At 40.4% G+C, this 25008-nt stretch overlaps 1 long non-coding RNA gene across 10 annotated transcripts in view; it reads left to right on the top strand.

Moving 5' to 3' along the window:
* LOC114113196 (uncharacterized) overlaps positions 1-25008 on the top strand; it is a 121355-nt gene that overhangs the window by 71524 nt on the left and 24823 nt on the right. For 3 of the 10 annotated variants that reach the window (XR_009599371.1, XR_009599367.1, XR_009599368.1), the window contains 2 exons: positions 2916-3196; positions 4023-11870. This is a non-coding gene — a long non-coding RNA (uncharacterized LOC114113196). Of the gene's footprint in view, positions 1-2915; positions 11871-17487; positions 17524-25008 lie in introns of those variants that run through there. The other 7 variants (XR_003588240.3, XR_009599370.1, XR_009599369.1 and 4 more) reach the window with 5 other exon arrangements.

Here is a 25008-nt window from a genome sequence, read left to right as displayed (position 1 = left end):
TACAGCCTTGATGCACTCCTTTTCCTATCTGAAACCAGTCTGTTGTTCTGTATCCAGTTCTAACTGTTGCTTCCTGACCTACATACAGATTTCTCAAGAGGCAGGTTAGGTGGTCTGGTATTCCCATCTCTTTCAAAATTTTCCACAGTCTATTGTGATCCACACAGTCAAAGGCTTTGGCCTAGTCAATAAAGCAGAAATAGATGTTTTCTGGAACTCTCTTGCTTTTTCCATGATCCAGCAGATGTTGGTGATTTGATCTCTGGTTCTTCAGCCTTTTCTAAAACCAGCTTGAACATCAGGAAGATCATGGTTCATGTATTGCTGAAGCCTGGCTTGGAGAATTTTGAGCATTACTTTACTAGCATGTGAGATGAGTGCAATTGTGCGGTAGTTTGAGCATTCTTTGGCATTGCCTTTCTTTGGGATTGGAATGAAAACTGACCTTTTCCAGTCCTGTGGCCACTGCTGAGTTTTCCAAATTTGCTGGCATATTGAGTGCAGCACTTTGACAGCATCATCTTTCAGGATTTGAAATAGCTCAGCTGGAATTCCATCACCTCCACTAGCTTTCTTCGTAGTGATGCTTTCTAAGGCCCACTTGACTTCACTTTCCAGGATATCTGGCTCTAGATGAGTGATCACACCATCATGATTATCTGGGTCATGAAGATCTTTTTTGTACAGTTCTTCTGTGTGTTCTTGCCACGTCTTCTTAATATCTTCTGCTTCTGTTAGGTCCATACTGTTTCTGACCTTTATCGAGCCCATCTTTGCATAAAATGTTCCCTTGGTATCTCTAATTTTGTTGAAGAGATCTCTAGTCTTTCCCATTCTGTTGTTTTCCTCTATTTCTTTGCATTGATCCGTGAGGAAGGCTTTCTTATCTCTTCTTGCTATTCTTTGGAACTCTGCATTCAGATGCTTTTATCTTTCCTTTTCTCCTTTGTTTTTCACCTCTCTTGTTTTCACTGTTACCCCTAGGCAAAATACTTAACTCAATATTTGCCATATAGTAAGCGCTCAAAAAATGGTAAGTAGTCAAGCAAACAAAATATGATAAGCATTCCTTCTTTTTTTCCTAGTTTTATTGAGATATAACTGTATAAGTTTAAGGCATACAGTATAATGATTTGACTTACAGTCATCATGAAATTACGACCACAGTAAGTTTAGTGAACACGCATCATCTCATATAGATAGAAAATTTAAAAAATCGAAAAAAAATTTATTTGTGATGAGAACTCTTAGGATTTACACTCTTATAAGTTTGTATATGTAACTTACCAGAGTTAGTTTTATGTTATATCACAGTGTTAATTGTACATTATAAGATAAGCACTTACTTATCGTATAACTGGAAGTTTGTACCTTTTGAGTAACTTTCATCCAATTCCTCCTTTCTCTTCCCTCCTCTGGTAACCACAATCTGATCTCTTTTTCTATGAGTTTGTTTTTGAAATAAACTGGAGCTACAACATTGTTAGTACATGACACAGTAATTCAGTATCTCTATACATTTCAAAATTGTCACTACAATAAGTAATTACCATCTGTCACAATACAAGATATTATATAGTTATTGACTATTTCCGTACACTATACATTTCATACCCATGATTCATTTATTTTGTAACTGAAAGTTTGTTCCTCTTAATTTTCCTCACTTATTTCTCTCCTCTTATCCCCACCCCCGCAAATGATAGGTAGTCTTACTAAGTACATTTTTTATTTTATTTTTCTTGTTCTTGTCTATATCTGGAAAGTTTTCCTTGTATTTTGCTTTGTTATTTGCAATTGGTTCTTTGTTTTTAAAAAAATAAAGTCCCAAATTGAAGGACAGTTTTTGAATTGGCTTAAACTCTTCAAAAGTGTTAATGTCATAAAAATAAAGATTGAGAAGCTATTAACACTAATTTTCTGATACCTATCATTGAATATTCATTAATATCTGAAATCATGTTAAAATAATTAGTTACTAAATAAATGTAGAAACCTGTGATCCATTGCTAATATAATATAAACTAATGTGACTGTCCTGAATGATAATTTGGCCAAATCTTTCAAAAACAGAAATGAATATATCCCTTGACTCAAAAATTCCAATTCTAAGAAATTATCCTATAAAGATGCTTCCATTTGTGTGAAATGAAATGATACAAATAAAACAATGTATTCTTTGTGTGAACAAAGTTTAGAAACTTGCTGGACCATCAGTAATGCGATACTTAAATAAATTATAATACACTCAAACAATACAATAAAATGGATTTACTATACTGCTTTAAGTGTACTTTTCTGGAAGGAATTCCAAGAGAAGGGAAGCTAAGAGAATAAGGCAAAGTAAAGAACATTGGGTAGAATATGCCACCATTTGTGTGTGGGGGAAATGTGTGTATGTATGCATATGTATGCATTGATTTTTATATGCATCTATTTATAGTTTATATTAAAATATATTAATATATATATTTGTGGGTCTTCCCAGCACTAGTGATAAGGAATCTGCCTGCTGATGCAGGGGATGCAAGAGATGCAGGTTTGATCCCTGGGTTGGGAAGATCCCTTACAGTAGGAAATGGCAACCTGCTCCAGTGTTCTTGCCTGGAAAATTCCACAGACAGAGGAGCCTGGTGGGCTGCAGTCCATGGGGTTGCAAAGAGTCAGACACGGCTGACCAACTGAGTACACGTGCATACCTATAGTTGTATACTTATATATGTCTATATACATACTTTTTAATACATTGATATATGTATGTATGTGTAAATACATAGTATACCTCTAATGATGCTTTTTAAAAAAATTGAGGATACTGTTAGCTCTGGAAAGGAAACTGATTTACTGGGAGTTAGAGAGTGGGTGTAACTTATTTATCTTGGTATGTACCATTTTGTATTTTGTGCAATGTACAGGTATTATGTGTTAAAAAAACACTAAAGAATGGAGACAATGGAGAATGTTGGAGAGGCAACATGAAATCAGTTGAAAGAAGTGAACATTTGTTAATAACATGAGTACAAGCAGATGGAAAGAGAACTGCACTGAACAATTCTCCAAATATAGAAACCATCTACTGGAGAAAGTCAGACAAACATGGCATGTCCAAAAATCTGTTTCCAGTTTAAAGCTTATCTTTTCATGGAGTAAGGATGTTCACATGATTCATTTCTTCATTAAAAAAAAAAAAACTAAGGTAAAGGGGTTAATTTTATTGTACATGAATTAAACTTCAATTAAAAATATAATGAATTTTAAGAGATTAATAATGATGACTCATTCATACCATGGAATACTGCTCAGCAATAGATAGAAAGGAAGTATTGATACATACACAAGTTGGATGAATCATCCAGGCATTGTGCTTACTGAAAAAAGCTTGTCTCAAGAGGTTCCATGCTTTAAGATTCCATTTATATGGCTTTCTCAGAGACAAACTGTAAAAAAGAAGAAAGATAAATGGTTTTCAGGGACTGCAAGTGAGTGACTATAGAGGGATGATAGGAGAGAGTCTTTTTTGGAGGGTGGATGATGGGATGGTTCTATATCCTGGTCATGGAGGTAATTGCAGGAATCTATACATGTGTTAAAATTCATAGAACTTTACCTCAAAAGCAAAAAATCAAAATAGTTACATAATAATATATAAACTAAAAATGTTTTAGGTTAAAATGCACACACACACTTAAATGTGGGAGTTCTTACAAGAGCTATCTCCAAGCTAGAGTTCATAACTTTAGCATTTAAATTTTGCTTCTATACCAAGAGTCAGCAGGGTTTGGCTGGTGATTTGATATTGCGACCATATTGTCCTATTCAACATGACAACCCTAACCCTCTCCATGATTCTCTTAGAGTCAGGGAGTATATAATAATTCCAGAGTCTCATCATTACAGGAACATGGTGGCTACACATTGTAATTTCCCTCCCATGTGAATGCACCAGCAAAGTTGACATTGGTGGGTGGTCATGACACACCCTGTAACACAGTTTTATGGTTCATTGTTACAACACACCTTAGGTGCCAGTATGAAGATGACTCAGCGGAAGTAAGGATTCCAGGGCAGTGTCAGATCTGAAAAAGCAATCCCAGCACCAGTTCCTTGTCTCACAGTGGCTTGGCAACTTCACCTGTCTCCAAAGAAGAGAGGAAAATCAAGTCAAACAGGCCTTCCTGAAACATGGCATGAAACACCACATGTCACCTTTGTTCCTGGAGGAGACACTAAACAAGTACTTGTTGAGGTAAATTATTACATATTCTCCCCATTTCTCACCTAAGCAGTCGGAAGTTAACTATCTTCCTGAAGACGTGGAAAGAGCAAAACAGCTACCTGGCATTCTTATATTTCCCCTGCTGGTTATTCTTTCATAGCCTACTTATTTTACACATTTCTTCTAGACTTCAACTTAAATAGCTCTAGGAAAAGCCACTTGTTGTAGAGCAAAATGGGCTGATGGTTCGAATTATGCATCCACAGAAGAAGTGATCCTGAAGAGAAAGCTGCATAAAGGATTTCCTAGTTGAAAAGGCTCTGGAATCAATGTCTAGAATTTGAATCTCAACTCTGAAGTGCATCAGCTGTGTGACCTTAGGTAACTAACTAAACTTCTCTGGCCTCAGTTTTCTCTCTGTTCATTACAGGTGCTAAAGGAGCCTACTGAACTGGGGGTAAGATTAAATCACATAATGGCTATAATGCGTCTAGTAGGAGGTTTGTGTGTGTGCTAAGTTGCTCAGTTGTATCTGACTGTGTAACCCCAGAGATTGTAACCCACCAGGCTCCTCTGTCCATAGAATTCTCCAGGCAGAAATACTGGAGTGGGTTACCATTTCTTCTCCAGGATATCTTCCTGACCCAGGGATCAAACCTGCATTTCCTACATCTGCATTGGCAGGCGGATTCTTTACCAGTGCACCACCTGAGAAGCCCAATAAACGGCTTAGAGAGGCTTAATGCATATTCAGGATGTGTGAACCGTTTTCACATGATAAGTCATTAACGTGACCAGGAAAGGGTGGGACTTTCCAGGAAGGTGTTTAAATTCCTTTTGCTGCCCAGTTCATCTAATGTGTTTAGGGTGACCTACAACACTCCCAGGGTCTGCTGCCTGCTTCCCTGTTGGCATGGTGTCCTGTTCCCTCACGTTCTTTGCTGATCTACCAATCAATCTGGGAATCTAATCGTCCCAGAGTTATTAGTGACTTTGACTTCTCCACTTAGAGAATGATGGCTTAAGAAGTTACCTTAGGCTGGGAGCAGCTGGGGCCAATCAGCAGTCTTCAGGTAGCAGTTCTTACCACACAAGTCAGCCCCACATCCTGGGCTATGACCCCTCTGTGAACTGGCCACCACCTTGTGCTCCCTTCTCATGATCCAGGGTCCTTGTACACATTGATGATACTCATCTTTCTGCTTGCCTTCCTTTTCTCTCCTTTCTTCCCAGATCAGAGTGGAATCAGTTCAGTCACTCAGTTGTGTCCGACATTTGCAACCCCATGAACTTCAACATGCCAGGCCACCCTGTCCATCACCAACTCCCAGAGTCCACCCAAACCCAATCCAACCATCTCATCCTCTGTCATCCCTTCTCCTCCTGCCCTCAATCTTTCCCAGGATCAGGGTCTTTTCCAATGAGTCAGCTCTTCACATCAGGTGGCCAAAGTATTGGAGTTTCAGCTTCAACATCAGTCCTTCCAATGAACACCCAGGACTGATCTTTAGGATGGACTGGTTGGATCTCCTTGCAGTCCAAGGGACTCTCAAGAGTCTTCTCCAACACCACAGTTCAAAAGCATCAGTTCTTTGGTGCTCAGCTTTCTTTATAGTCCAACTCTCGGATCCATACATGACCACTGGAAAAACCATAGCCTTGACTACATGGACCTTTGTTGGCAAAGTAATGTCTCTGCTTTTCAATATGCTGTCTAGGTTGGTCATAACTTTCCTTCCAAGGAGTAAGCATCTTTTAATTTCATGGCTGCGCTCACCATCTGCAGTGATTTTGGAGCCCAGAAAAATTAAGTCTAACACTGTTTCCACTCTTTCCCCATCTATTTGCCATGAAGTGATGGGACTGGATACCATGATCTTAGTTTTCTGAATGTTGAGCTTTAAGCCAACTTTTTTACTCTCTTTCACTTTCATCAAGAGGCTTTTCAGTTCCTCTTCACTTTCTGCCATAAGGGTGGTATCATCTGCATATCTGAGGTTATTAATATTTCTCCTAGCAATCTTGATTCCAGCTTGTGTTTCTTCCAGCCCAGCATTTCTCAAGATGTACTCTGCATATAAGTTAAATAAGCAGGGTGACAATATACAGCCTTGACGTACTCCTTTTCCTATTTGGAACCAGTCTGTTGTTCCATGTCCAGTTCTAACTGTTGCTTTCTGATTTCTCAAGAGGCAGGTCAGGTGGTCTGGTATTCCCATCTCTTTCAGGATTTTCCACAGTCTATTGTGATCCACACAGTCAAAAGCTTTGGCATAATCAATAAAGCAGAAATAGATGTTTTTCTGGAACTCTCTTGCTTTTTCTATGATCCAGCAGATGTTGGCAATTTGATCTCTGATTCCTCTGCCTTTTCTAAAACCAGCTTGAACATCTGGAAGTTCACGGTTCATGTATTGCTGAAGCCTGCCTTGGAGAATTTTAAGCATTACTAGTGTGTGAAATGAGGGCAATTGTGCGGTAGTTTGAGCATTCTTTGGCATTGCCTTTCTTTGGGATTGGAATGAAAACTGACCTTTTCTGGTCCTGTGGCCACTGCTGAGTTTTCCAAATTTGCTGGCATGTTGAGTGCAGCACTTTCACAGCATCATCTTTCAGGATTTGAAATAGCTCAACTGGGATTCCATCACCTCCACTAGCTTTGTTTGTAGTGATGTTTCCTAATAATAGAGTGGAATAGTGCTAATTAAAGCCTTATAGGAATAGTGCCAATGAGGAACTTTCCAGATCTGGGCTTGGTCCAGAGAAGACTCACTAATAAAGATCAACTGGGAACTTCCCTGGAAGTTCAGTGGCTAAGATTTCACCTTCCAATGCAAGGAGTGTGGGGCTCAATGCCTAGTCAGGAAGCTAAGATCCCACATGCCTTGCAACCAAAAAACCAAAATGTAAAACAGAAGCAATATTGAACAAATTCAATAAGAACTTTAAGAAGGGTCCACATAAAAATAAATCTTAAAAAGATTGACTGTACACTCTGGGAGCCTATAGGTAACTGCTGCTTCCATTGATGTTTGCTATTTATTGCTTCCTCATAATCTTTGGGAGAAGGCAGTGGCACCCCACTCCAATACTCTTGCGTGGAAAATCCCATGGACGGAGAATCCTGGTAGGCTGCAGTCCATGGGGTTGCGAAGTCAGACACAACTGAGTGACTTCACTTTCACTTTTCACTTTTATGCATTGGAGAAGGAAATGGCAACCCACTCCAATACTCTAGCCTGGAGAATTCCAGGGATGGCAGAGCCTGGTGAGCTGCTGTCCATGGGGTCACACAGAGTTGGACATGACTGAAGCAACTTAGCAGCAGCAGCAGCATAATCTTTGAGTGGCTGTCTTGCCAGTTTAGGAAGGCTAAGGAAAAATTACTTTGCCAACAATGGTCCATCTAGTCAAGGCTATGGTTTTTCCAGTGGCCATATATGGATGTGAGAGTTGGACTGTGAAGAAAGCTGATCACTGAAGAACTGATGCTTTTGAACTGTGGTGTTGGAGAAGACTCTTGAGAGTCCCTTGGACTGCAAGGAGATCCAACCAGTTCATTCTAAAGGAGATCAGTCCTGGGTGTTCTTTGGAAGGAATGATGCTAAAGCTGAAACTCCAGTATTTTGGCCACCTCATGCGAAGAGTTGACTCATTGGAAAAAACTCTGATGCTGGGAGGGATTGGGGCCAGGAGAAAGGAACAACAGAGGATGAGATGGCTGGATGGCATCACTGACTCGATGGACGTGAGTTTGAGTGAACTCTGGAAGTTGGTGATGGACAGGGAGGCCTGGTGTGCTGCAATTCATGGAGTCGCAAAGAGACACGACTAAGTGACTGAACTAAACTGAAGGAAAAATTCCTATAAATGTTATTTTCTACCACATGATATATTTACTATTTTGCTTGAAATTTTTATTTTTATATTTCTTATAAAAATATAAATAAAATCACTACTGTTTTCAGGCCAAACAGATTATTGTGCAACAGTCTACTGTTTATAAGAGTATCACACAAGTTGGAAGGGTTAATCCTAGAAAAATTTGACACAACACTATAATAACACAGTATTAATAATGGAACTAGGAATGAAAAAAGAATCCATTAAGTCTTTGGAATCTGAATATGTGGTGGTACACAGCAAGGGGGAATGAAGGATGCAGATGGAATGAAAATTGCCAAGGGGCTGACTTCAAAGAACTGATATTTTCCTGATTATCTGGTTCAGCTGCATGAAGTCACAGATCCAGGGAGGCAGAAAAGGAAGTTAGGCAGAAATTTGAAGGAGCTTTACAAGAAACCCTGCTCCTCTTCTCAGCAGATTTCTCCAGCTATTGTTCTATTAGTCTCTCTCCCTTCATTGCTTAACTTATTGAAAGAATTGTCTATGTTCTCTGCCCAGCCTTTCCTCACTTCTCATTCATGACTTAATCTATGATGTTTTTGCCTTCACGTTGAAGGCAAACGCAATTGAAATTGTGTTTCCCAAGGTCACCAATTACCTCTTTGTAGCTAAATCCAGTGACTATTTTTTGCCTTCTTCTCTTAGAGATCTCTGATAACTCCTCTGTCCTAAGATAATTTTACTTACTTTGATTTGTGTGGTTTTACACTTCCCCACTTCTCCTTCAGCCTCTATGGATGTTCTTCCTGGAGTTCAGTGCTTCCCTTGCCTTTCCCCTAAATAATACTTATGATTGGCCTTCCACTTCTTCTACAGACTATTAAAAATCATCTACATCCACTATCTCAATGAGAAGGCATATGTTGATGACTCCTAAATATTAAATATCTTCCAGCCCAAAGTTTCCACCTGAATTTCCAATCTTCATATCCATGTGCCTTCTGAAACCTCCACTTGGTTGTTTCAAAAACAGCTTCATTTTAGACTCTGATACTCCAGTATGGGTGTAAATGGCTAATTTTGGGGGGAGGTGATCTCTGGAGGCCTTCTAAGGGAATGAGAAATGAGACAGGAAAAGAAAGAGAATCAGCAGAGGATGTGTCAACGAACAGCTATTGTGGTTGATACCTGAGGCTTAGTCTCATGGGACCCTCTAAACACTGGATGGAAGATGCCTCAGAAATGGTATGTAGAAAGACAAGAAAAATTTCCTTGCAGTCCAGTGGTTAGAACTCTGCAATTTCATTGCCGAGGGCCCAAGTTCCATCTCTGATGGGGGAACTGAGATCACAAAAGCTGTGAGGTGGAGGCAAAAAGAGAAAGATAGCTGAGACTGTGATTCATCAGTCCCTGTACCTCACTGTGGTTGGTCACTCTTGGGACATCAACTCCCTGAAACTTTGTAGCTGACTACATGTACCCTAAAGCAAAACTCACTTTAGTGAGCAAGGAATGACCTCAGGCAGAGAGATGCAGATGCTTTCTTCACATACAGGAACTTGTTGTTCAGTCACTAAGTCATATCTGACTCTTTGTGACCCCGTGAACGTCAGGCTTTCCTTTCCTACACTATCTCACAGAATTTGCTCAAATTCATGTCCTTGAATAGTAGGCCTCAGGGACACAACTAGGTCATTGCCAGTGTCCACTACACACCTCAAGTCAACATGTCCCAAACTGAATTCCAGATCTTAGACTCAATTTTGCTCTTCCTTCTGGGTCCCCCATTTCAATAGATGACCTCACTATCAACCTAGTGTCCAAGCCAGAGACTTGAGCAATCTCAGTATCAGGCTAAAGTCCCCCCTCTCCTTTCCTACACCATCCACATATCATGTCCTGTCAATTCTACCTTCTAGAATTTTCTTGAATCTGCCCTCTTGTACATTCCACAGCCAGTATGTGATCTCAGAGGACCATTGTCTCTTTCTTGGAGAGCTACATAGATCCTGCTTTGGAGTTTTAATCTCCTATCTCCAGACTTTGTCTTTCTCAATCTGTTTTCAACATAGCAACCAGAGTGGCCTCCAGAAACAAATTCAATCATGCCACTTTCCTGCTAAAGATTATTCAATGACTATTTCCATAAAGATAGAGGTCACACTTTGTAACATGGTTTACTAGACTTTCCATGATGTTGCATTTGCTTACCCCTTTAACCTCAAGCCACATCCCTTTCCTCTTCATTTATTCCCTAAAAAACACAAAAACAAAAACACTTCTCTCCTTCACCCCTGCATGTAACTTTATATTCTCAGTGCTTTCAAATATGCCATATGCTCTCTAGCCCCTGGGACTTTGCTCATTCCATCATCCACTGATTAAGTCCTGTTTCTCCTGGGATCACAATTCCAGGTTGATTCTTTTAGGAAGTCTTCCCTGATTTCCTCCAGTGTAAGATTAGTTAGGGCTTCCTGGGTAGCTCAGCTGGTAAAGAATCTACCTGCAATGCAGGAGACCCTGATTTGATTCCTGGGTTGAGAATTTCCCCTGGAGAAGGGATAGGCTACCCACTCCAGTATTCTTGGGTTTCTGTGGTGGTAAAGAATGGTAAAGAATCCATCTATAATGCCAGAGACCTGGGTTCGATCCCTGAGTTGGGAAGATTCCCCTGGAGGAGGGCATGGCAACCCATTCTAGTATTCTTGCCTGGAGAATCCCCAGGGACAGAAGAACCTGGTAGGCTATAGTCCACCAGGGGTCGCAGAGTCAGACACCACTGAGTGACTAAGCACACACGCACATAAGCTTAGTACCCTATGTGTCCTCAGTTTGGTATTTCTCACACTGAATTGTAGGCTGTTTACCTGCTAGATTCAGCTCTCTCCTCCAATAACAAAAGCTCTATTAAATAGGTCTTTTAAGTGGATCAAATAAGTAGATTAGGTGTCATCAGCACATTGCACGGTGTGGCACATAGTAGAAAATGATACATATTTGTTGAAAAACATCTCTCCATGCTATGGCAAAGCAATAAATTTGTAAACTTGGCTGGCTGTTGACTCTTTTCCAAATGCCTGAAATCTGAGAACCAATGCAATTTTTGTATCTAAATGTCACATAGCAAAGAGAGGCCTCTCTTTGAAGCCAATGGGCCCAAAGAGAATCTGCTATCAATAAACATACCTCCCACCTGCTGCTGGAGGAATTTATCACAACTCTGAAGAGTATCCAAGAAGATATGTATCCCAGAAAAATCAAACCACTGATCTTTCCAGAGCCCCTCCTTTTGGGAACCCAGTACAAAATCAGTCTATTCATCTTTCTGGTAATGATTTTTTTCCCTCCTCAAAGCACTCAATTCACTTTCCATCACTGGCATGTAATCCAGAAATAATAGAGGTCAGTCTAGTACAACTCATTTCCAAAAAGGGAAAGTGCTGACACCCCAAAAGAAAAGCTCTGAATTAAGTATTCCCCAAAATAAATCGGGTTATATGAAAAGACCTATTCAGCAGATCATACCTCTTTTTATTGTTTATTATAAACATATCTCCCCAATAGAAAGAGTTAGATTTGAAAACAGCGTTCTGGGACAGTCTTTATAATTATATCGCCGGTTTCAAATCTGAACATTTCTTCTTATTCTGTTTTTTAATAAAATTCTACTCAGGGGTGCTAATATTTAAGCCATTTTTTAAACCCTGAAACTCCCACTGTGTGGTGTGTATAGTCAAAAACAACAACCAGAGACCCTGTGAACAAGTAACATAAGTGAGAAATAAACCTTTGTTATTTTAGCCACTAGGATGGAAGGCTTTCATGTGTGTGTGATTTCTTTAATTAATCTTTTATTGGCTGCTCTGGGTCTCTGTTGCCACCTGCGGGCTTAGTTGTCCCATGGCATGTGGGATCTTAGTTCCCCAAGCAGGGATCAAACCCGCGTCCCCTGCAAGGCAGATTCTTAACTGCTGGACCACCAGGGAAGTCCCTTGAGGGGGTTTTTGTTCCTATAGAAGTGATTATTCCCTTTCAGCCCTCTGAATTCAAACCTCACTGAGAAGTGGACACAAGAATCAGACAGCTGAAAAACAAAATAATCAAAGGGACAGTTTGGAGAATGGGTATTAACCAAAATTCAGTTCCCTGATGACTTTCCCTACAGATTGACTAAACTTCAAGTCTCCTCATTCCAGCCAGATCCTGACATAGAAAGCTTATGCCATGGAGAAATAGAATGAGAGATGCTTGAGGAGAGGTGGGGCAGAGAAGCAACAATGAGGTACAGGGGCTAAGCTGAGCATACCGAATGCCTGCTCCCTATCACCAGTCTGGGAAGGCACCCCTCCAAGGGAAGAATTTCCATCCTTTCCCTTTCTAAGGTGGAAAAACCAACAGTTGAAATAATGGAATGTTGATCCAATTAAGCAGAAAAGCTAAAGAAACTCAAAGGGCTTTCTTTCACCTAGTTTTGCAAATGACCAGTAATGGGACTTCCATGATGGTCCAGTGGTGACGAATCTACCTTCCAATTTCGGGGACATGGGTTTGATCCCTAGTCAGGGGACTAAGATCCCACAGGCTGCAGGGCAACTACGCCTGCACACCAAAACTAGAGAAGCCCATGTACCTCAATTAGAGAAACCCCTGTACTGTGACAAAGAGCTGTGCAGTGCAATGACTACCCAGCACAGCTAAATAATAATAGTAAAAAATAAAAATTATAAAACAAAGTTTCACAGTAAGGTAATTTATTATAAATAAATGAATAAAATTTTATTGTAGGTTGTAGATGCTAAATTCATGCAATGTGGACTCTGGGAGATAGGGTGCAAGGCCATCTATCTTCAGGGAAAGCAGGACCTTGTACTGTTTTGGGTTTCATGGGAAGCTGGGTTAAAAACAAAACAAAACTCTATCTGGGTAATAATGGGTGGATCTGAGCTCTAAGACCAGCTCTGAGGAAGAAAACGTCCCAACAGACAGCCTGGATTCCTAGTTGGAGGAATGTGAAAGAAAAAGAGACAGTCCTATTATTTTGGCTCAGTACAGAGAAAGGGCTCTGGGTCCGATTAGAGGCACATCAGCCTCAGAGATTGTAGAAGCTCATGATAAAAGCACGTCTTTTACCCAACATTCGCCTTCCTGGGTTGGGAAGATCCCCTGGAGGAGGGCATGGCAATCCACTCCAGTATTTGGGATTTCCTCATAGCTCATTTGGTAAAGAATCTGCCTGTGATGCAGGAGACCTGGATTTGATTCCCGGGTGGGAAAGATCGCGCGGAGAAGGAAATGGCAACCCACTCCAGTATTCTTGCCTGGAGAATCCTACAAACAGAGAAGCCTGGTGAACTACACAGTACAAGAGTTGGACATGACTTAGCGACTAAACCAGTGCTAACCATCACCACCACCAATCACTAATGATTCTGAGAATCCTTTCACATGTTAATTGATCATTTGTATATCTTCTTTGGAAAAATGTCAATTGGAGCTGTTTATAGAACTGGAATTCCAGTTGAGCTATTTCAAATCCTGAAAGATGATGCTGTGAAAGTGCTGCACTCAATATGCCAGCAAATTTGGAACACTCAGCAGTGGCCACAGGACTGGAAAAGGTCAGTTTTCATTCCAATCCCAGAGAAAGACAATGCCAAAGAATGCTCAAACAACCACACAATTGCACTCATCTCACATGCTAGTAAAGTAATGCTCAAAATTCTCCAAGCCAGGCTTCAGCAATATGTGAACCGTGAACTTCCAGATGTTCAAGCTGGTTTTAGAAAAGGCAGAGGAACCAGAGATCAAATTGCCAACATCCGCTGGATCATGGAAAAAGCAGGAGAGTTCCAGAAAACATCTATTTCTGCTTTACTGACTATGCCAAAGCCTTTGACTGTATGGATCACAATAAACTGGAAAATTCTGAAAGGGATGGGAATACCAGACCACCTAACCTGCCTCTTTGAGAAACCTGTATGCAGGTCAGGAAACGACAGTTAGAACAGGACATGCAACAACAGACTGGTTCCAAATAAGAAAAGGAGTACGTCAAGGCTGTATATTGTCACCCTGCTTACTTAACTTACATGCAGAGTACATCATGAGAAACGCTGGGCTAGAAGAAGCACAAGCTGGAATCAAGATTGCCAGGAGAAATATCAATAACCTCAGATATGCAGATGACACCACCCTTATGGCAGAAAGTAAAGAGGAACTGAAAAGCCTCTTGATGAAAGTGAAAGAGTAGAGTGAAAAAGTTGGCTTAAAGCTCAACATTCAGAAAACGAAGATCATGGCATCCGGTCCCATCACTTCATGGGAAATAGATGGGAAACAGTGGAAACAGTGTCAGACTTTATTTTTGGGGGCTCCAAAATCACTGCAGATGGTGATTGCAGCCATGAAATTAAAAGACGCTTACTCCTTGGAAGGAAAGTTATGACCAACCTAGATAGCATATTAAAAAGCAGAGACGTTACTTTGCCAACAAAGGTCTGTCTAGTCAAGGCTATGGTTTTTCCAGTGGTCATGTATGGATGTGAGAGTTGGACTATAAAGAAAGCTGAGCACTGAAGAATTAATGCTTTTGAACTCTGGTGTTGGAGAAGACTCTTGAGAGTCCCTTGGACTGCAAGGAGATCCAACCAGTCCATCCTAAAGGAGATCAGTCCTGGGTGTTCATTGGAAGGACTGATGTTGAAGCTGAAACTCCAATATTTTGGCCACCTGATGCAAAGAGGTGACTCACTGAAAAAGACCCTGATGCTGGGAGGGATTGGGGCCAGGAGGAGAAGGGGACGACAGAGGATGAGATGATTGGATGGCATCACCGACTCGATGGACATGAGTTTGGGTAAACTCATGAGTTGTTGATGGACAGAGAGGCCTGGCATGCTGCGATTCATGGGGTTGCAAAGAGTCGGACATGACTGAGTGACTGAACTGAACTGACTGAACTGAAGTCAAATAAAAAACAAACAAAAATAGTTTACATAAAGTGAACTAAGTTTTCAGCTTCAGGGTAGATAGGCTTTTAGGTCTCCTACCATGACCTTTTCTGTCACTTCTGAGAAAAATCATATTCTGACAACAGCATAGTTGTCACAGATCTGATGACCTGTAGAGCCCAGGTGCTCTACGGTGAGGTAATAAATGTGCAGACTCCTTCACCTAGCAACTCACTCAGTTTTTGTGACAGGTTAAATTTAGAGTTCTGGGAGAACTGGTAGGATGCCAGTCAAGCTGGTCCTTAACACCTCACTCATCAGTCAGTTCAAGCATGCAATTTTTCTTCCAGTGGCAAGTCAGCAAGAACCAATTGGTGACTTCAGCTATGGATGGACATTAGAAAGCAGGAGAGACTTATTATCCATCATTGCAACATTACTTGGTTGCATTTGATACTGGCAGGAATAGGGACAACTTTGTCATCTAGGTGAGGCAGTGTTTTAAGAACTACCTGTCCCTCAGCTATATTTTAAGATCTTCTTGTCCCTCAGCTCTTGTCCGTCAGCTCCTTCTTTCCCCTTGGCAATATTTTAAAACCTTCTTTTCCCTCAAATTTCATTGTTCAATTCAGTTAGAAAATATTACAGAGTATTTTAAAAGTTTGGATGTGTAGTAAGAAAGTTAAAAAGTTCTAGAATCTCCAGTGGTGGATGAGCCCTATTGTGGAAAACTTTAAGGTGCCTTGAGGTGGCATAGAAGTGGTTTTTTTTTTAGTTACTATGTCTGACTCTTTTGTGACCCTGTGGACTGTAGCTTGCCGGACTCCTCTGTCCATGGGATTTCCCAGGCAAGAATACGGGAGTGGCTTGCCATTTCTTTCTCCAGGTGATGTTCCTGACCCAGGGATCGAACTCACATCTACATTGGCAGGTGGATTCTTTACCACTGAGCCACCAGGGAAGCCTGACATAAAAGTATCATGGCTCATGTCAAAGGAAACAGAGGATGTAGGGAATTGTGTCCATTGTTGATTCTGTCACACATCCAGATTGCAGACCAATAAAGGTCTTGTCAGGTGATCTTTACTATTCCACGGCAACTCAGAAAAAGGGTAGAATAGAACCAAAATGCTTTTAGAGGGAGGGATATTATAGCCCTCAGATATTTATAGCTACTTTATTTGTAATTGCGAAAACTTGGAACAACCAAGATGACCCTTCACTGTAGGTGCATAAATAAGTAACTGTGATGCACCCAGACCATAGTGTATACTTCAGTGCTGAAAAGAAATGGACAATCAAGCCATGAAAAGGCATGGAGGAACTGTAAACTTACTAAGTGGATGAAGCCAATCCGAAAAGGTTACATACTATATGATTCCAGCAATATGTCATTCTGGAAAAAGCAAAGCTATGATGACAGTAAAATGAGTATTTATTGTCAGGAGTAGAAGGAACGAATAGGGCAGTGGACTTTAGGGCAGTGAAACTACTGGCTTTGATACCATAGTTTTAGATTCCTGTCATTAGTTTGCTCAGATACACAGAACGTACACCAAGACTGAACCTGAAGGTAAGCTATGGGCTCTGGGTGATATGTACCACTGATGTGTTGTTGATAGTGGAGGAGGCTACACTCATGTGGGGGCTCAATTTCACTATGAACATAAACCTGCTCTAAAAAGACTAAAGTCAAAGCTTTGCCCTTGTGACGCTGTCAGGAACTTAGCTAAGAAAGGAAAAAACTGTTGTAATAGCTTTTTAAAACAAGATGCTTTAAGAAAGTCTAAAACTGGGAAAAGTGCAGGCTCCCTCCTGTTTTATTTCCCCCACAAAATGGCATTCCAGTGAGGGTCAGGTGGATCAGTACAGACCTGGAGGTCTCCTGCAGTTTTATGGGGAAGAGGGGAGGATGGCAAAGTGAGGCGGGGCATGCTAAGGCTGCATAAGTAGGTGATACTGAGTCAGAGGAAAGAAAAAATTGTCAAGGCTCTCCCCACTAAACCCATAAGGAGGTCACATTGGAGGTGCCTGCAGATCTCTGCCCAAGGCCTTAGATAAAGAAACCTAGGAATGAAGCCTCCAGGGTTAGGAGTGAAAGAGCATAACTTCCCCCAGGGGTTCTGAGTCCTTGAGACTGTGTGGGGAAGGGGAAACTCCCCCCTCCCAACCCCAGGCCTTCCAGCTTAAAGCCTTTGAATTGCCTTTGGTCAGGCCTGAAATGTCACATACAGGTTTTGAATCAGGAGAGGGACTCCTTACTAGCATTGTAGACAATAAATAGAATAAGCAAGTAAAATATATGCTGTATTAGATAGTGATAAGTGCTGACAAGAAAAATTAAATAATAAAGCAGGGAGGATGACTCAGGACTCTCTCTCTCTGAGCCTGCCCATGTGTCCACAGGTACTATACTCTTTTTTCCTTCTAATAAATACTTGTTTCACTAAAAAAAAATTTTTTTTTTCAATATAGCAGGGAGATAAAGAGCGAGTCAATGAGAATTTGCAGGTAAGTGTATGACAGCAATTTTATTTATTTTTAAAAATTAATTTTAAATTTTTACTTATTTTTTTGCTGCACTGTGCACAAGTTTAGTTGTCCCATGGCATATGGGATCTTCCCAGACCAGTAATCAAACCCGTGTCCCCTGCATTGGCAGGCAAGTTCTTAACCACTGGACCACTAGGGAAGTCACTTAAAATAATTTTTATGAGAGTAGAGTTGATTTACAATGTTGTGTGAGTTACTGCTCTACAGCAAAGTGAATCAGTTATATATATGCAGTCTTTTTAATGTTTATTTATTTTAAAAATTATATATGTTTATTTATTTGGCTGGGTCAATTGTCAGTTGTGACATGTAGGATCTTTCCTTGCAGCATGCCAGCTTCTCTAGGTGTGGCTCTGGAGGGCTCTAAATTGCCCGGGCTCAGTAACTGAGGTGCAGGGCTTAGTTGCCCCAAGGCATGTGGGCTCTTAGTTCCCTGACCAGGAATCAAACCCACATCCCCCGCATTGGAAGACGGATTCTTAATCACTGGAACACCAGGAAAGTGCCAATCCACTCTTTTTTAGATACTGTTGCCACATAGGTCATTAGAGTGTTGAATAGAGTTTCCTGTGCTATACAGTAAGTTCTTACTAGTTATTTATTTTATATATAGTAGTGTGTATATGTTTGGTTGCTAAGTTGTGTCTGACTCTAAGTTGTGACCCTATGAACAGTAGTCCACCAGACTCCTCTGTCTATGGGACTTCCCAAGCAAGAATACTGGAATGGGTTGCCAATCCTTCTCCAGGGGATTTTCCCAACCCAGAGATCGAACCCATGTCTCCTGCATTGGCAGCAGATTCTTTACCACTGACCCACCAGGGAGGCCCATACTTTCCAGTCTTCCAGTTTATCCCTTCCCTACCAAAACAATATCAGACAAAGGAAGATAAAGGAGGCCTCCCTGAAAAGATGATGTTGGTGAAAGACTTTATCAATTGAGCCTTGAAGATACCTGGAAGAAGAGTGGGTCTTGCAGAGGGATCAGGAAGTACAAGTTGCCTGAGGTGGCAGTGGAAGTGTTGGAGGATACCCATTTCTCTGGAGGGAGAGGAGCAGGAGATTGGGTCATGTAACCTGAGCTAATGCAGAGTCCTAGTAGCCTCCATAAGGATTTGATTTTTTGTCTGAGTGGAACAAGAAGCCACTAGGGATTGTGAACAGAGGAATGACATGATTTGACTCTCTTGAGGATAAATTTAAGAGGAGAAGAGGGGCCATTAAGGGCAAAACTAGTGAAACCTGTTAGGTGGCTACTATAATAATTTAGGGAAGAGATGATGTTCACTTGGACCAGAATGATGAACTGGAAAGAGAGAAAAGTGGTTGGATTTTGTATTTAACCCAGAGCTCCCATTTTATCAACTCTAAACACACCAGTTCTTCTTCACGTTTTAATATATCTGAAATCAGAATGCAACTGATCCTGGGGTGGCATATTATGATTGCTATTAGCCAGCTGGCAGTTATGATATCATTGTCAGTTAGCCAAAAACTCTCCAGTGATACTGTCTGATAATTGTCAGCATCAATTCACAGATATAGGTATGTTGTGACAAATTCTGACTTTAGGTAAGGAAGTTTTGAAGTTTAAGGTCTTTGCTCAGAAGCATATCATAAATGTGGCTGCTCTACTTAACAATACCTTATTTGTGGCCCTCATCCTTTTGTACCTGGACATTAACTGGGTCCAAGCTTCTCCAAGCTTTGAGGGTGTTGCCTTCCATGAGCACAGCAGGCTGGTGTCTGTTATCTTCCCTAAAATCAAAACTGACCATTTCATTCAGTGCATGTAAGTTTCTGATGCTATGGTGGTTACAGAATCCATTCCACACTCTTCAGCTTCACACAAGACCCTAATAATCTGCCTCCCATCTAAGTTTCCCAGCTTTATTTCTCACAGTCCCTAGTTAGTACTTCCTCCCCAAGCTATATTTAACTCTCAGTTTCCTGTGTGATCAGAACCTTGTGCCAACTGCACACCTCTACTCATGTTTCCTCTGCCTTTTATCCAACAGATGTTTATTCTACAAGCTCATGTCACCTCCTTTCCAAAACTTTTACAATTTACAGTACTGTAAATTTACAGTAGTATAAATTTACAGTAGTATATTGCATTTTATCACATTGACTTTGCCTCACAAGAGTCTATTCATGTCCAGTCTGCTCTCGGTCGTGAGAAGTGCATTATCCAATTACTTATTCAGTCTCTTTTAAAATATGGAAATAGCAAATTTATAAAATTGGTTAAGTTACTATAGCAGACATCACTCAGACTGTTAATTCTGACACTCCAACAAACTTAATTATTCATCTTTTCACAAAGCATGCTGCATTAAAATGCAGGCTATCTGTTTACTCATTTATCTTTTCTGGAAGGCTATGAGTTGGGCGTATTATTCATTTTTGTTGTTGTTATTGTTCAGTCACTAAGTCATGTCTGACTCTTCGTGACCCCATGGACTGCAGCATGCCAGGCTTACCTGTCCTTCACTATCTCCTGACTGGCTCAAACTCTTGTCAATAGAGTTGGTGATGCCATCCAACCATCTCATAATCTGTCCCCTCCATCTTCTCCTGCCCTCAATCTTTCCCAGCATCAGGGTCTTTTCCAGTGAGTCAGCTCTTCGCATCAGGTGGCGAAAGTATTAGAGCTTCAGCTTCAGCATCAGTCCTTCCAATGAATATTCAGGGTTACTATCCTTTCAATTCAGTTCAGTTCACTTACTCAGTAGTGTCCAACTCTTTGAAACCCCATGGACTGCAGCACGCCAGGCCTCCCTGTCCATCACCAACTCCCGGAGTTTACTCAAACTCATGTCCGTTGAATCGGTGATGCCATCCAAATCTCATCCTCTGCCACCCCCTTCTCCCACCTTCTAGCTTTCCCAGCATCAGGATCTTTTCAGATGAGTCAGTTCTTTGCATCAGGTGGCCAAAGTATTGGAGTTTCAGCTTCAACACCAGTCCTTCCAATGAATATTCAGGACTGATTTCCTTTAGAATGGACTGGTTGGATCTCCTTGCAGTCCAAAGGTCTCTCAAGAGTCTTCTCCAACACCACAGTTCAAAAGCATCAATTCTTCAGCACTCAGCTTTCTTTACAGTCCAACTCTCACATCCGTACATGACTACTGGAAAAACCATAGCTTTGACTAGACAGAGCTTTGTTGGCAAAGGAATGTCTCTGCTTTTTAATATGCTGTCTAGGTTGGTCATAACTTTCCTTCCAAGGAGTAAGCGTCTTTTAATTTCATGGCTGCAGTCACCATCTGCAGTAATTTTGGAGCCCCCAAAAATAGTCTGCCACTGTTTCCACTGTTTCCCCATCTATTTGCCATGAAGTGATGGGACTGGATGCCATGATCTTCATTTTCTGAATGTTGAGCTTTAAGCCAGCTTTTTCACTCTCCTCTTTAACTTTCATCAAAAAGCTCTTTAGTTCTTCACTTTCTGCCATAAGGGTGGTGTCATCTTTATGTCTGAGGTTATTGATATTTCTCCAGGCAATCTTGATTACATCTAGAGCTTCATCCAGCCCAGTGTTTCTCATGATGTACTCTGCATGTAAGTTAAGTAAGCAGGGTGACAATATACAGCCTTGACATACTCCTTTTCTTATTTGGAACCAGTTTGTTGTTGCATGTCCAGTTCTAACTGTCATTTCCTGACCTGCATACAGGTTTCTCAAGAGGCAGGTCAGGCAGTCTGGTTTTCCCGTCTAAGAATTTTCCAGTTTGTTGTGATCCACACAGTCAAAGGCTTGGCATAGTTAATAAAGCTGAAGTAGATGTTTTTCTGGAACTCTCTTGCTTTTTCTATGATCCAGCAGATGTTGGCAATTTGATCTCTGATTCCTCTGCCTTTTCTAAAACCAGCTTGAACATCTGGAAGTTTACGATTCATGTATTGCTGAAGCCTGGCTTGGAGAATTTTGAGCATTACTTTACTAGCATGTGAGATGAGTGCAATTGTGTGGTAGTTTGAGCATTCTTTTGCATTGCCTTTCTTTGGGATTGGAACGAAACTGACATTTTCCAGTCCTATGACCATTGCTGAGTTTTCTAAATTTGCTGGCATATTGAATGCAGCACTTTCACAGCATCATCTTTTAGAACTTGAAACAGCTCAACTGGAATTCTATCACCTCCACTAGCTTTGTTCATAGTGATGCTTCCTAAGGCCCATTGACTACACATTCCAAAATGTCTGTCTCTAGGTGAGTGATCACACCACTGTGATGATCTAGATCATGAAGATCGTTTTTGTACAATTCTTCTGTGTATTCTTGCCACCTGTTCTTAATATCTTCTGCTTCTGTTAGGTCCATATCATTTCTGTCCTTTATTGTGCCCATCTTTGCATGAAATGTTCCGTTGGTATTTCTAATTTCCTTGAAGAGATCTCTAGTCTTTCCTATTCTATTTTTTCATCTGTTTCTTTGCATTGATCACTGAGAAAAGCTTTCTTATCTCTCCTTGCTATTCTTTGGAACTCTACATGCAAATGGGTATATCTTTCCTTTTCTCCTTTGCTTTTCACTTCTCTTCTTTTCACAGCTATTTGTAAGGCCTCCTCAGACAGCCATTTTGCTTTTTTGCATTTCTTTCTTGGGGATGGTCTTGCTCCCCATCTCCCTGTGAATGTAAAGAGAGGTACGATGCATATAAGTTAAAGTACAGGGAGGTACAATGTCATGAACCTCTGTCCATAGTTCATTAGGCACTCTATCAGATCCAGTCCCTTAAATCTTTTTTTTTTCTTTTTTATTCCTTCAAAACCAACTTTTTATTGTGTTAAATAAACACAAAATTTTCCATCAACCATTTTAAAGTGTATGATATAGTTATTGTTAATTACATGCACATTGTTGTATAACAGAGCTAGGATTTTTTTTTTCCTTTTGTAAAACTGAAACTCTTTTTCTAAAAACTTTTAAATTTATTTATTTATTTTTGGCTGTACTGGGTCTTTCTTCTGTGAGGGCTTTCTCTAGTTGTGGTGAGTAGGGGCTATTCTTCCTTGCAGTGTGGAGGCTTCTAATTGCAGTGGCTTCTCTTGTTTTGGAGGGCAGGCTCTAGGTATGCAGGCTTCTGTAGTTTTGGGTCATGGGCTCTGTAGTTGTGATGCATGGGCTTGGTTGCTCCACAGCATACATGTGGGATCTTCCTGGACCTGGACCAGGGATCAAATTCATGCCCCCTACATTGGCAGGTGGAATTTTTTTTTAATTGGAGGCTAATTACTTTACAATATTGTAGTGGTTTTTGCCATAAATTCACACGAAACAGCCATGGATGTACATGTGTTCTTCAACCTGAACCCCACTCCCTCCTCCCTCCCCATCCCATCCCTCAGGGTCATCCCAGTGCACCAGCCCTGAGCACCTTGTCTCATGCATCAAACCTGGACTGGTGATCTGTTTCACATATGATAATATACATGTTTCAATGCCATTTTCTCAAATCATCCCACCCCTGCCTTCTCCCACAGAGTCCATAAGACTGTTCTATACATTTGTGTCTGTTTTGCTGTCTCTCATATAGGGTCATCGTTACCATCTTTCTAAATTCAATATATATGCATTAGTATACTCTATTGGTGTTTTTCTTTCTGACTTACCTTACTCTGTATAACAGGCTCCAGTTTCATCCACCTCATTAGAACCAATGCAAATGTATTCTTTTTAATGGCTGAGTAATATTCCATTGTGTATATTTACCACAGCTTTCTTATCCATTCATCTGCCAATGGACATCTAGGTTGCTTCCATCTCCTGGCTATTATAAACAGTGCTGCGATAAACATTGGGTTACACATGTCTCTTTCAATTCTGGTTTCCTTGGTGTGTATCCAAAGCAGTGGGATTGCTGGGTCGTATGGCAGTTCTATTTCCAGTTTTCTAAGGACTCTCCACACTGTTCTCCATAGTGGCTGTACTAGTTTGCATTCCCATCAACAGTGTAAGAGGGTTCCCTATTCTTCTGACCCTGTCCACCATTTATTGTTTGTAGACTTTTGGATAGTAGCCATTGTGACCGGTGTGAGATGGTATCTCGTCGTGGTTTTGATTTGCATTTATCTGATAGTGAGTGACGTTGAGCATCTTTTCGTGTGTTTGTTAGCCATATATATGTCTTCTTTGGAGAAATGTCTTTTTAGATCTTTGGCCCATTTTTTGATTGGGTCATTTATTTTTCTGGAATTGAGCTGCAGGAGCTGCTTGTATATTTTTGAGATTAATTCTTTGTCAGTTGCTTATTTGTTATTATTTTCTCCCATTTGTTATTATTTTCTCCCATTCTGAAGGCTGTATTTTCACCTTGCCTATAGTTGCCTTCATTGTGCAAAAGCTTTTAAGTTTAATTAGGTCCCATTTGTTTATTTTTGCTTTTATTCCCATTACTCTGGGAGGTGGGTCATAGAGGATCCTGCTGTGATTATGTCAGAGAGTGTTTTGCCTATGTTTACCTCCAGGAGTTTTATAGTTTCTGGTCTTATGTTTAGATTTTTAATCCATTTTGAGTTTATTTTTGTTATGGTATTAGAAAGTGTTCTAGTTTCATTCTTTTACAAGTGGTTGACCAGTTTCCCCAGCACCACTTGTTAAAGAGATTGGTTTTTCTCCATTGTATATTCTTGCCTCCTTTGTCAAATATAAGGTGTCCATAGATGCATGAATTTATCTTTGAGCTTTCTATTTTGTTCCATTGATCTTTATTTCTGTCTTTGTGCCAGTACCATACTGTCTTGATGACTGTAGCTTTGTAGTATAGCCTGCAGGCAGGTTGATTCCTCCAGTTCCATTCTTCTTTCTCAAGATTGCTTTGTCTAGTCAAAGTTTTTTGTATTTCCATACAAATTGTGAAATTATTTGTTCTAGTTCTCTGAAAAATACTATTGGTAGCTTGATAGGGAATGCATTGAATCTGTAGATTGCTTTGGGTAGTATGCTCATTTTTGCTATATTGATTCTTCCAATCCATGAACACAGTCTATTTCTCCACCTATTTGTGTCCTCTTTGATTTCTTTCATCAGTGTTTTATAGTTTTCTATATATAGGTCTTGTGTTTATTTAGGTAGATTTATTCCTACATATTTTATTCTTTTCATTGCAGTGGTGAATGGAATTGTTTCCTTAATTTCTCTTTCTGTTTTCTCATTGTTACTGTATAGAAATGCAATGGATTTCTCTGTGTTAATTTTATATCCTGCAACTTTACTATATTCATTGATTAGCTCTAGTAATTTTCTGGTGGAGTCTTTAGGGTTTTCTATGTAAAGGATCATGTCATCTGCAAACAGTGAGAGTTTTACTTCTTCTTTTCCAATTTGGATTCCTTTTATTTCTTTTTCTGCTCTGATTGCTGTGGCCAAAACTTCCAAAACCATGTGAAATAGTAGTGGTGAGAGTGGGCACCCTTGTCTTGTTCCTGACTTTA

This window comes from Ovis aries, chromosome 2, assembly GCF_016772045.2.
Source record: "Ovis aries strain OAR_USU_Benz2616 breed Rambouillet chromosome 2, ARS-UI_Ramb_v3.0, whole genome shotgun sequence".
Taxonomy (NCBI): Eukaryota; Metazoa; Chordata; class Mammalia; order Artiodactyla; family Bovidae; genus Ovis; species Ovis aries.
This window is presented reverse-complemented; position numbering and strand designations above follow the sequence as displayed.